General features: G+C 35.1%; 1 long non-coding RNA gene across 1 annotated transcript; it reads left to right on the top strand.

Annotated features, from left to right (window-relative positions):
- The first annotated feature begins 13010 nt into the window (after positions 1 to 13010).
- LOC117278672 (uncharacterized) lies at positions 13011 to 13831 on the top strand. The gene is made up of 2 exons (XR_004509024.2): positions 13011 to 13470; positions 13614 to 13831. It is a non-coding gene; the product is annotated as an uncharacterized lncRNA (long non-coding RNA).
- Positions 13832 to 13950: the final 119 nt, after the last annotated feature.

Here is a 13950-nt window from a genome sequence, read left to right on the forward strand (position 1 = left end):
AATTTCAAAGATATAACAAATCAATTAATTTCACAACAAATAGCCCAAGGCTCCATAAAAATGTATATAACACCCCAAAGACAATCAACAGAGATAGAAAATAATCAGCATAAAGCAAACCTTTATTAATCCAATTTTAGATAATTATATAAATACCTCTTCTTAAGCTCATTTAATTAATTTTGCAGAGGAAAACATCCAAAATGGAATTAAATTCCAATAATTATCAAACCAGCAAATTCACAGAATTTCATAAATTATCAAATAATAATCACATCAAATTGTCATAATACAACAGGGTCAACAACAAGGATTTAGGCACGATAAATAGATGATTAAATATATGCTGACAATTATCCAATTTACTACACCATATGCTCAAGACTTTAACTCAATAAAATTTGCACATATAACCCAAGTACGTACTTGTCACCTCGCGTACATGGTTTTCAATTACACAAATTGCACATAAGACTCAATGCCTACGGAAAAATTCCCCAACTCGAGGTTAAGAAAGACACTTACCTTTTTGAAGTTAGGTCGATATTCCAAAATAGCCTTCTTGCTTGAATTGACCTCCGGCCAGCTCAAATCTATCCAAATTAATTGTATAACTCCATTAAAATTCGTCGAAAACAATTCCGGATAATAATACGTTGACTTAAAAATTTATTCAAAAAGTCAACGCGGGACTCGCCTCTCGGAACCCGACATAATTTTCATGAAATTCGAACACTCATTCCGATACGAGTTCAACCATACCAATTTTATCGAATTCCAATAACAACTCGACTTCCAAATCTTAAATTTTTGTTTTTAGAAGATTTTACAAAAATCTTGATTTTTCCTCCATTAAATCTGAATTAAATGATGGATTCAAAGACATAATCATGGAAATTAATCAAAACTGGATAAGAATCACTTACCCCAAACACCCACGCAAGAATCTCTCCAAATATCGCCTTCTACCGAGCTCCAAATTTGATTTTGAGTTATGAAGTCAAACCCCCATTTTTGGGACTTTTAATTCTGGCTAGATAGGCCTTCTTCGCGTTCGTGAAGGCCAAAACCCAACTGCCTCAAATCCTTCATCGCGTTCGCGACCTCCTTGTCGCGTTCGCGAAGGCCAATTGCTTCTGCCCCATCATTTCCTCTTCGCGTTCGCGAACTCCTTGTCGCGTTCGCGATGACCAGCTGACCAACTCCTTCGTGTTCGCATTACACTCTTCGCGTTCGTGATGGCCAAACGACCTCAGGCCCCACTCTTCCTTTTTTCTTCGCGTTCGCATTGCCTTGGCCGCGTTCGCGAAGGCTTGCCCAGTTCCTTCTTCGCGTTCGCGTTCGCGTCCCCTGCTTCGCGTTAGCGAAGGACAAACTAACAGACCCTCCAATTCCTCTTCGCGAACGCGGGACTCCCTTCGCGTTCGCGAAGAAGGAAACCAGACTTCATCAACAGCAGTCCAAACAGCTCCAATTTGGTCTGAAACCACCCTGAGATACACCCGAGGCACCCGGGACCCCGTCTAAACATACCAACAAGTTTCATAACCTATCACGGACTCACTCGAGGTTTCAAATCACATCAAATAACGCCGAAAATATAAATCGCACCACGAATCGAACTTATGAACTTTCAAAACTTCCAACTTCTAAAACTCGTGCCAAAACCTATCAAACCAACTCGGAATGACGTCAAATTTTGCAGGCAAGTCCCAAATAACATAACGGAGTTGTTCCAACTTTCGGAATTGCATTCCGACCCCGAAACCAAAAAGTCAACCCCCCGGTCAAACTTCCTAAAAATTCGACTTTCGTCATTTCGAGCCTAAATTGACTACAGACCTCATATTCACAGTCCGGACACGCTCCTAAGTCAAAAATCACCCAACGGAGATAACGGAACCGACAGAACTCTATTCCGGAGTTGTTTTCATACAGTTCTGACTACGGTCAAAATCCTAAGACTTAAGCTTACGTCTTAGGGACTAAGTGTCCCAAACCACTCCAAATCATCCGTAAATCAAACTTGACCACACACGCGGGTCATAATATATATTGCAAGGCTGCTCAAGACCTTAAGTCACTGAACGGGGCATAAATTCTTAAAATGACAAGTCGGGTCGTTACAATAAAATACCATTTTAATATAATACAATGAATATAATTTTGTATTACTCTTGAAATTTAACTTGACTTTATCCTATATGACTTTCTCAAATTATTTCGCTATTAAAATTTATCAATAATATTTTTTAGTATTATTTATTTACTTAATTTTATCAAATAATTTAAAGTATGGATAGAATCACATTATAGTTATTCTCATCTTTATATATTAGTTTTTGTTCTACAATATTTTAATTTTTTCATTTAGTGTTCATCTATAATACAGATTTTATTATATTATTTTTCTAAATGGATGGTGTTGAATTAGTTTAAAAGTTAAACAACGAAGTTCTTTTATTATGTGTCATAAATCTACTAATAACTATAATAATAATTATTTTATATTATTTTTAATAAGAAATTAAATTGAATTCTTTTTCCCATTTGTATTTAATATGAAAGTATGATTTTCTTATTAAAATTATTACATATCAAGTTAAGTTATATCTTTATGTATTTTATTTATTTCTTGAAATTATTTATGTTTTTGTATGTAGTTTTATCTATTATAATATTTTTAGTTCCATGATCTTATCCATAATTATTATTCAAAAACTTTCTTATCTCAAAAAATAAATTAGGCTTATCATTTTATATATCTCTACATTGAAGTTATTGTTTTTATTTTTTAAAATAATTTTCTAAAACAATATATAGACATTTGATTATTTTCAATTCAAATTAAAAAAGAGTAACCAATTATTAACTAACAAACTAATTTTGTTCTAAAATTTGACATTTGTTCAATTTTTATGGTAAAACATTGCATCATCACATTGATTTGCTTCTCTTATTTTATATAGATAGATTATAATTTTTTTCATCTAGAGTTCATCTATAATACGAATTTTATTGTATTATTTTTATAAATGGATGGTGTTGAATTAGTTTAAGGTTAAACAGAGAAGTTTTTTTATTATATGTTATAAATATACTAATAATTATAATAATTATTATTTTATATTATTTTCAATAAGAAATTAAATTGAATTCTTTTTCCCGTTTGTATTTAATATGAAAGTTTATTTTTTTATTAAAATTACTGCATAATAAGTTAAATTATATCTTTATATAATTTATTTATTTTTTGAAATTATTTATGTTTTTGTCTTTAGTTTTATCTATTATAATTTTTTAGTTCCATGATCTTATCCATAACTAATATTCAAAAACTTTCTCATCTCAAAAATTAAATTAGCATTATCATTTTATATATCTCTATATTGAAGTTATTTATTTATATATTTTTTATTTTTTTTATAATAGCTTTATTAATAATATATAGATATTTAATTATTTTTAAATCAAATTAAAAAAGGATAACTAATTATTAACTAATCTAACTAATTTTGTCCTAAAATTTGACACTTGTTCAATTTTAATGGTGACACTTAGCATCATCACATTGATTTGCTTCTCTTATTCTATATAGATAGATTTTAGGAGTTGAATACAGTCTATTCCTTCTTGGAAAGATGATATCCTTTTTATTTATGTTTAATATATTTTTATTTTTCATTTATCTTTGGAATTTTGAGAATTATAGTTTTATTCCTTATTGAAAATTACTAAACTAATTTAAAACGTAAGTTTAATGAAGTTAGAAAATTTAACAAGAGGATTAAAAAAATACAAATTAGTATACTGATATATCCATGGGATTCAAGAATTCATATATACACAAAATATATAGTAAGAATTCTTTATCACATCCATCACCTACAATAATATTTTAGTATATTTTACCTTTCTATAACCTATAACAGCAACATGTAATGTTATAATAATATACTATTTATAAAATTATCCGTCTACAACAGTCTTAGTAAAAATTAAGTAATTTTATTATTTCTCACTATAGTTGCTAGTCATTTATTTTCATAATGAAGAACCACTAGTACTGTAACGACCCAACCGGTCATTTTAACTTTTAGAACCTCGTTCCCCTAAATAAAACTTCCCGTATGTGCTTTAATAATTTATGACTTGCGGGGATGGTTGGTTCGAGATTTGGAAGTGTCTGGGTTGAAATCGGAACACTTGGTTCCTTAAGTTGTCTTTAAAAGATCAAGTTTGACTTTGGTCAACATTTTGAGCAAACGGACTCAGATCAGTATTTTGACAGTTTTAGTAGGTCCGTATCGTGATTTGGGACTTGGGCGTATGCACGGAATCAAATTCCGAGGTCCCTAGCCCGAGATATGAAATTTTGATGAAAAATTAAAAATTTAAGTTCAAATAGTGACCGGAGGTCAATCGGAGTTGATTTGATAGGTTTCGACATCGAATGTAAAAGTTGGAAATTTTAAGTTTCATTAAACTTGAATGGGAGCATAATTCATGATTTTAGCGTCGTTTTATGTGATTTGAGGTTTCAAATAAGTTTGTATGATGTTTTAGGACTTGTTGGTATATTTGGTTGAGGTCCCGAGGGCCTCGGGTGAGTTTCGGATGGTTAACGGATCAAAAGTTGGACTTAAAACAACTGCTGCAATTTTTCCTTTATGCTGGAAATTCTGGCCCAAAATCGAGGCCCAAGATCGATCTCCCAAGATCAAACTCCCAAAATCGAGGTCATGATCGAGGACTTATCCGCCAAGATTTTAGACGACTCAACCTCGGCCTTGACCTCGTCAAGCTGGGCTTCAAGCTTCTCGATCCTCTTAGCTTGAGCATTGTCGCACCTTTAGTTGACTCCCATGTGGAGTGAATGGACTGGTGCAGCTGGTGAATGAGCTCGGACTTAGGATGATCTACTGATTTCGTAGTAGTTGCACCTAGTGTAGCGACGTTGGAATATGTCGGCATGTAATTTTCACATGTGGTTTATCTCCTATGAGCAGGTTAACGGTCGTGTGGTGTTGACGAAGCTTTTGCGATGAATTCTACTGGCTACCCAGTAAGAGATTTAATATGTAAATGTGGCTAGTGGTTCGGAGTGTTTATTAAAGGTTAATAGAAGGATTTCGAGAAAATTTGGCGAGTTGTGTGTGTAAGATCATGTCAACGATGAAGAAAGAATCTCGGTGGATTCCGGAATTTTGTAATTGTAGCTTCAAGCTAAGTGGGAGAGCCCCACCGTCTATGATTGGATTACGTAGTGTCAGCTTGTGCAGTTTCTGGTTATCGGTGTATTGGTGTATCATTACGACTAAGAAAATAAAACATCGGTGGTAATATGAGCAAAGGATTTGAGGAATGTGTGCCATATTTGGCCTTATCGATTTGTATTTAGGCTTTGGGAAGACTCAAAGTTTATGCTTCGTGTAGATGTAATGTACAGGGAAAGTGAGACAGTCGGGTGTTTCCTTGATAAAGTGTCCATGTGCTAGCAGGGCCTTGGAGTTGATCTTGTTTGGGAACAAGTCAGAGCAAGTGACTCTCAATAACGGTCGTGGTGGGTTCAAAAATTTAAAGTGTGGTGCCTAAGGATCTCGAGCCCGTAGTATGGTTGAGTGTTGAGCTTTTGCAGCAGATTATGAAACGGGGCTTGGAGTACTCTGCGTTATCTTCAGGTTGTGGCATAGCATTTGAGAAATGGAAGAAAATAACTTCAGATTCATAAAAGAAGTATCAGAATGGGTGTACCAGTTGAAGATGTAAAAGTGCGTAGAAGGAGGGGTATGAGATGATTCGTGGGTTTTGAAACAACGTGGTTTCGTGAAATAAGGTCACCTAGGATGAGTGCGGATTTGAGATCGTGATGTAATGAATTGAGATATTATCATTTCTAAGGCAAATTGAGAATAAATTGAGAAAAGACGGGTCGGCTAACAATGGTTGAATTGGCATAATGGTGGCAATGATTAGTTCCTTCATCGTATTGAGTTATGCATGTGATTTGTGGCGGTACGTGCGAGGTTTGACGGCTTCCGTAATTGATTTTATTTAGAGGAATTCAAGTATTACGGCATGTTATGTGTAGAGGGATCCCAGAAGAGTTATGGTGGTGTAGGCCACTACTTGAGGCCGGTATTTTATGCGGATATGGGAATTTAGTCAAGTGTTGCAATGGTTCACTTGAAATGAGTTAAGTAGAAGGTTGTTATATGATAAAGTGTTTACCCTATTAGTGGTTCAGGAGTTATGATGGAATTCTTGTACTCCTACGTATTTGCGTGATTAAGTGCATAAGTAGCATGAGATTCGAAAGTTGAGGATTTAAGATTTCGGTTCGGTGTTGACAAGGAGGTCACAAGCTCGGATGAGCAGAAAAAGAGTTAGAGGTTTAAAGCAAGCTGGTATTGTCTTCGGTGTCACTTGAGATCGACGTTATGTGTAAGAGGCTTTGTGTATTGAATTGCGGATCCTTGATTTTCCTCACAGTATTAGTATTGCCGGTGGTATGGATGTGCAGACTTGTTATCTGTTACGGAAAGTCGTGGGAACGTATTCCACGGGAGAATTGTATGAGTATGACAAGTAGTCACTTGATTGAATAAATATTTAACAACCAAGTATGAAGATTGTGGTGAAATCGCTAATTCGAGAAGTTTTGCCTGAAGGGTGCTCGGTTCATTTGGTTGTGGAATGGGGAAGTTTGTTCAGGTTATGATGGTTGTTCTTGTGTGTTAGGGGAAAAGGGGTTATTATGGATCCTTGAAAGGCTATTAGCCTAGTACGGTGCGATCAGAATCGGCTTGAGGTCTGTGGATGAATTTAAATATGAATACGGGCTCTATATCAAGCCGGATGTGTTCATTTGAGCATAAAAACTCCCTATGGAGGAGTATTCAGACGTTGGATGTCGTTTCGTCGTCGGTTATTTCATGTAATACTATATTATGCCGTGTGAGTTATGAAACAGCTTGATAAATTTCTATGTGTTGAGGTCCCGCGTAGCGATGGTGTTATGTGAGCAGGATGGCTCTCGATATTCTGATCATATATCGCACCTTAGTTGTGCTTGAGTTTTGTAGCGTATGGCGTTGTCGGTCCTTCCAGGGATGATATTATGCACTAAGCGTGCTTGTGTCCGATATTCGGATATTTTGTAGTAATGAGCATCCTAGCTCGGTAAGCATTTTCTTATAGATTCTTTTTGTGCGGATTGGGTGGCACGCCGCCACGGGTATGTTGTTTGGATAGGGTTGCACGCCGCAATGGTACCATGTGTGGATCGAGTTGCACACCGAAACAGTGTGATATTGAGTACAGTCCCCTATATTCTATTTTGTGTGTTTGTGTCCCATTTTCTGAGGAAGGTTCATGACACCTTTTCAGTTGTCTAATTAGTCACGTGGGTTGAGTAATCCTTTCTAGAGTTCGTTTTTCTTATGTATCGCAATCGAGTCTGTAGCTTATTAGCTCATTGTGGCATCATATTAGACTTTTTGCCATGTCTGAGGTGGCTTATTGCCTAAGTAGCTCATGCTGGGGGAGACAAAATTATTGGATCCGGGATCAGTGCGATCGGGTTATATGAAGTATAATAAAGAGCAAATACCATTATTTGGTTATAATGAGGCAACAGTTCTTGTTAGAAGGAGAAACTCAATAATTGTTGACTCGACAGTTGGTTATGAATTTCTACACATTTCTTCCATCATGGAAGCATTTCAAGAGTTGGAACAGGACTTATATGTATCATGAGGCGTGTTGTGAACATTAGATTCGTGGAATTTTGGCTATTGTTATCGGAGGATGTTATTATAGTCATGTGAATGATGCGGTGCATGGTCTAAATTCAACAAAGGTATGCAATCATGTATTGGTGCATCATGTAGTGATTGATACGACATTCATAGGTTGGAAACGAGCATGGTGGAGAATTCTGGATGTTAGAATTGGGCTTTAAGGCTTATTTGCCTAAATAAAGGGGAGAATTTTCAGATTGGCTCGAGTTAATGTGCTCAATTGGGTGTGGTAGCATGGGTAGGTGCACGAGGTGTTAAACAATGATTTTGGATAACTCTGGAACACTCCTTAGCACGTTCGAGGATGAACGTATATTTAAGTGGGAGAGAATGTAACGACCCAACCGGTCGTTTTGACTTTTAGAACCTCGTTCCCCTAAATAAAACTTTTTGTATGTGCTTTAATGATTTATGACTTGAGGGGATGGTTGGTTCAGGATTTGGAAGTGTTTGGGTTGAAATCGGAACACTTGGTTCCTTAAGTTGGCTTTAAAAGACCAAGTTTGACTTTGGTCAATATTTTGAACAAACGGACTCGGATCAGTATTTTCACAGTTTTGGTAGGTCCGTATCGTGATTTGGGACTTGGGCGTATGCCCGGAATCAAATTCCGAGGTCCCTAGCCCGAGATATGGAATTTTGATGAAAAATTAAAAATTTAAGTTCAAATAGTGACCGGATGTCGAAATATATGCAAACGACCCCGGATATAATTTTGATGATTCCAACAGCTCTGTATGGTGATTTTGGACTTAGGAGCGTGTTCGCAATTTTATTTGAAAGTCCGTAGTTAAATTAGGCTTGAAATGGCTAAAAACAAGAATTTAAGTTTGGAAGTTTGACCGAGGAGTTGATTTTTTGATACCGGAGTCGGAATCCAGTTACGAAACTTTTCATAGCTCCGTTATGTCATTTATGACTTGTGTGTGGAATTTGAGGTCAATCAGAGTTGATTTGATAGGTTTCGACATCGAATGTAGAAGTTGGAAATTTTAAGTTTCATTAAGCTTGAATGGGAGTATAATTCATAGTTTTAGCGTCGTTGTATGTGATTTGAGGTTTCAAATAAGTTCGTATGATATTTTAGGACTTGTTGGTATATTTGGTTGAGGTCCCGAGAGTCTCGGGTGAGTTTCGGATGGTTAACGGATCAAAAGTTGGACTTAAAACAGCTGCTGCAATTTTTCCTTTCTGCTAAAAATTCTGGCCCAAAATCGAGGCCCAAAATCGAGCTCCCAAGATCGAGCTCCCAAAATCGAGGCCATGATCGAGGCCAGGAATCGAGGGCTACCTGGGCAGAATTATAAAAGAGGGCATTCGTCCCATTCGCCATTTTTAACAAATTGCAGCTTGAGGAGAGGCGATTTTTGATAGATATTCAAGGAAAAGACATTGGGTAAGTGATTCTAACTTGAATTTGGTCTATAAACATAAATATACCATTGTTCTCATCATTTAATTAGTGTTTTGAGATTGAAATTTGGAAAATTTTTAGAAATCTCATAGAAACAAAATTTTGAGATTTCGGTATCGATTCAGAGTCAGATTTGAGTGAAACTGATATGGTTGGACTCATAATTTAATGGGTTATCGGATTTTGTAACTTTCGCCGGATTCCGAGACGTGGGCCCCATGGACGAACTTTTAATTAATTTCAGAATTTTTATTTAAAATGTAGTATTTTCTTATAGAATTGATTCCTATAATTTTTAGTGATTGTATCGAATTATTTTGGCTAGATTCGACCCAGACAGAGTTGGATAATCGTGGAAAAGGCCTTCTGGTGGATTAAATTGGAGCAAGACGAGGTAAGTCTGTTATCTAATCTTGTGAGGGAGAAATTACCTCATAAGTGATTAAAATTAAATAATTGTTGCTAATTGTGGGGACTACATACGCGCGAGGTGATGAGAGTCCGTGCGTAGATACTATTAATGCTAAAGTCCGGGTAGTTTAGGACTCAAAGCATGAATTACTTGTGTAAATTGTATTCTTTATTTAATTAATATTATTTGATATATATACATATATATTGTGAATTGTAAGATAAAAATATTAAAGGATGGAAATCTCATATACTTGATTTTTCTGTTTAAATTAATTAATTGTTAAGAGAAATTGTTCTTCCTCCTGAATTTATCTTATAACAAATATACTCTCATTCAGGAGGTACATAGGAAAATGTCCTTCTTTCTTGTGGAGCGGGCCGAACACCTCGGCAGGATAGATGCATCTATGAATTGTGTCGCACGTCCCTCGGCAGTGTATACGAAACTCTGGATCGGGCCGTACGACCTCGGCAGAAATCGTACTTAATAATAATAATTATTACACGATACTTGGACAGTTTATTATAGCTTGTAAAGCTATTTGATAGATTGAAAATTTATTGAAATTGAATTACAGCTTGTAAAGCTATTTGATAAATTGGAATTTTTATTGAAATTGAAGGATTTAATTAATAGATTAGAAATTATTTGAATTGAAGGAATTTAATTAATATATTGAGAATTATTGGAATTGAAGGAATTTAATTACTTCTGTTAGTTCAATAAAATTATTGTTAACTCTGTGAATCACGTTGATATAAATATTTCCATTTTCATGATTATTTAATATTATTGACCCATAGTGAGTGTCATAGTCGGCCATCTCGTCTCTACCTCTTCGAGATTAGGCTTGATACTTACTGAGTACACGTTATTTCCGTACTCATGCTGCACATTCTATTGTGCAGGTACATATATGTCTAGCAGCCTTGTAGGTGCAGATGTGTGGTTAATAGTTGCGGGGGGCATAGGTGAGCTGCATTCTGTATTACGATCCGCAGCCAACATAGTCTCCTTCAGAGATATTATAATTTCCTGTCTAATATATATTTTGGACAGATGTTGTATTTTAAATTTTAATTCAATAGTAAATGCTCATGCACTTGTGACACCGGGTTTTGAGATGATTATAGGTTGCACTATATTGAAAATTTTTAAAGATATTATTACGTATTTTGTAAACTTCATCTTCTGCTATTTAATTGAGGGGAACAACTATGACTTCAAAAATATTAAAATGAGAATTTATTTATTATTTATTGTTGGCTTATCTGATAGCGGTGTCCGGCGCCATCACGACCTTTATGGATTTTGGGTCGTGACAATATGGTATTAGAGCACTAGGTTCACGTAGGTCTCACGAGTCATGAGCAAGTCTAGTAGAGTCTTGCGGATCGGTACGGAGACGTCTGTACTTATCTTCGAGAGGCTATAGGGCTATTAGGAATACTTCCCTTTTTGATTACTCATCGTGCGATTTGATTCCTTTAAGGCTTATGCCTTCATTTCCTTCCTACTCAATCTTATGCGACGTGAAGCACTTGTTATAAATTAAGGATCGAGGAAATTTTTAATGGTACTACAGATGTATTACATGATGCTTCTCCCTATGTAATTAATTGGGCTATTGTCGTCACCTTGCGAAAGGCCGCTCTGTCATTTCAAATTAAGTATCAGTACTACCTAAGGTTTTGAGATTTGGCATTCATTGTTATGACGATTCGTGCGTTGTCATCGCACAGTGTTTATGAAATGGTAAAATGCCCGTCTATGTGTCAGGGCAGTAAACGACTTGAAAGAAGATTTTTCCCAGTACATGATTCAGAGGTTCCATGTTTTATTCCCAGTAAGGAAAAGGTAATCGTACTATGAATGTTCGGGTTTGGGGTTGATAGAGTAACGAAACTTGATATGTTCGAGTGTGGTAGAGTTCTCAATTTTGATGTGGTGTCATCGCCTTATTAAATGTGTTAAGGTTCGCCGGTGTTATGGTTTTCTTTAACTAGCCTTCACGATGGGGTGTTAGGAATTGGTATAGGGGAAGCAGTCGTTAGAGATCTCTTTATGCAGTGATTGAAGATTGAAGCAGCGTTCCTAGTATTGATGTCTCGAGAAGGATGATCGTCAGAAAGGTTTAAAGCTGGTAACGAGCTATTGGTTCAAGTGCTACAGAGTCGGATTTTGAGTTAGGGCAACAACTAGGAAGCGAAGGATGAGGAAGGACATATGAAAGGTGCCTTGCGGTGGTTAGGTTCCGAAAAGGCCAAGTGTAAGAAAACAGAAGCAGAATAGTTGCTTAAAGGAGATGGTTGACCAAAGTGGGAGAGTGGCAAGGTAGCATACGGGTTCTGTTGTAGGATAGCCACACGCCTTATGGGGAAATTTGAGTGATTTAGGAGTCATGGTGGACAGTGACTAGGTCTACGGACTTAATTTAGAATATTGGCTGCTATATTGAGGAAGATTGGATACAACAGGATGGAGTTGCTTGATATGAAGAAGGATACAACATGACTTTGGATTGGAATGTATTGTCACACCTTTAGTTGACGTCCATGTGGAGTGAACAAACTGGTGCAGCTGGTGAATGAGCTCGGACTCAGGATGATCTACTGATTTCGTAGTTATTGCACCCAGTGCAGCGACGTTGGCATATGTCGGCATGTAATTTTCACATGTGAGTTATCTCCTGTGAGCAGGTTAACGGGCATGACGAGTACTACTTTGCTAATGCTACTTCGGCTGAGATATTGAACTCTTAGATTCTCTTCAAGTAAAAGCTATCAGATACCATTTGGCTAAAGTTTAAACGAAAATCTTTGTCAATTCAAGGGTTGTCGTTACTAGGAGATTGAATCCATGAACGAAGCTACAATTGTAGATATCTTCCATCAAATTTAAAAGAATTTAATTTTTAATTATATTTTAAAAGGTATACTTAGAGTTTAAATGTTTGTAGGTATAACTAGTTATGAATTTACTAATAACTTATTAGATTTTCTTAAATTTAATTAGTGAAATATGAATAACTTTTTAAATTAATAATTTTTTATTTTTTAACAATTTGATTTAATATTGATATGTATAATAAATATTTTAATCATGAGTTATCCTTGTTAGCAAACGTTTTAATCTTGTGGTATTTTTTGGTAATATAATAAAGTTAAAGTGTAAATAAATTGCCAACAATATATTTTTTAAGGTTAGTAAAAATATTTTGTAACTGATAAAATACTTAATTACCCAAAAAACCTACATTTTTGGTTTTCATTATTTTTCAAAGTTGAACAAAAAAAGTGGCGGTAAGTTTGCCTCCTTTTATTTATGTTTCCCCAAATCTCTCCTTTTAATTTGTATATTGCCGCCTCCATCCCCTTCATCTCCTCCACGTCTCCTCGTTTCTCTTTGTATGATCTTCATCTCCATCTAACTCTTACCCCAGTAAGATCTGCCTATTGTTATCATGATATATCATTTCTCTTCTTTTTTTCCCTCTCTCTCGCTCTTAAACATACAATTCAAAGTGTTTGATTTTCTTCGAAGCCTTTTTTTTAACTTAACAACTTCAAGAGATTAAAACTGTAATGATGTTTCGTTTTAAGACCCAATGCCATTTTTCGTACCTCTTTTGCTTCGGTACAGATCTCATACCGGATCTCACTCGGTTTATGTAGTAGTGGTGTCTTTTTAAATTTTATGAAGAATATTTAAAGATATTTTATTTATGTTTCTTTAATGTTTGAGAGGTTAAGTACTCAAAAATTGACATTTCCTACTCTTAATTCTTGTGGTTATTTGCAGCCAGAGAGGAATTGAGAATATTTGTTGTGTTAAATCGAGTAAGTATTTTATTCACCAGTACTTATTTCTTATTCTATTGTTTGCTTCACTAATTAATACATAATTTATGACTAACGTTTAATTTTATTTTTCTAAATCATGTATAAAAAAGTACGACTAAAATTATAACTTTTTTTCACAGGTACATGAACGTGGAAGTTATTCAAGAGTAAATTTATTAGATAAGTGGTTACATTAGAATTATTCTTGTATTCCGATTAGACTTTTCATGTTGGATAGATTTTACTTTATTTATGTATTTTGATTTATGGAGTTTGTAATGAGATATTATCTCAATATAGTATTAGTTGTATAGAATTATATGATAATGGATGAAATTTTTTATTGTTACCATGCATGTTTTATTTTGTTATTTCCAATTGGTAAAATGATAAATTATCAATTAATGGAAAACTAGGTATACTAATTATAAATAGAACCACCATCTAATTTAAATGACATCAAATTTTGTAACTATT

The sequence above is a fragment of the Nicotiana tomentosiformis genome, chromosome 8, assembly GCF_000390325.3.
Source record: "Nicotiana tomentosiformis chromosome 8, ASM39032v3, whole genome shotgun sequence".
NCBI classification, from domain to species: domain Eukaryota; kingdom Viridiplantae; phylum Streptophyta; class Magnoliopsida; order Solanales; family Solanaceae; genus Nicotiana; species Nicotiana tomentosiformis.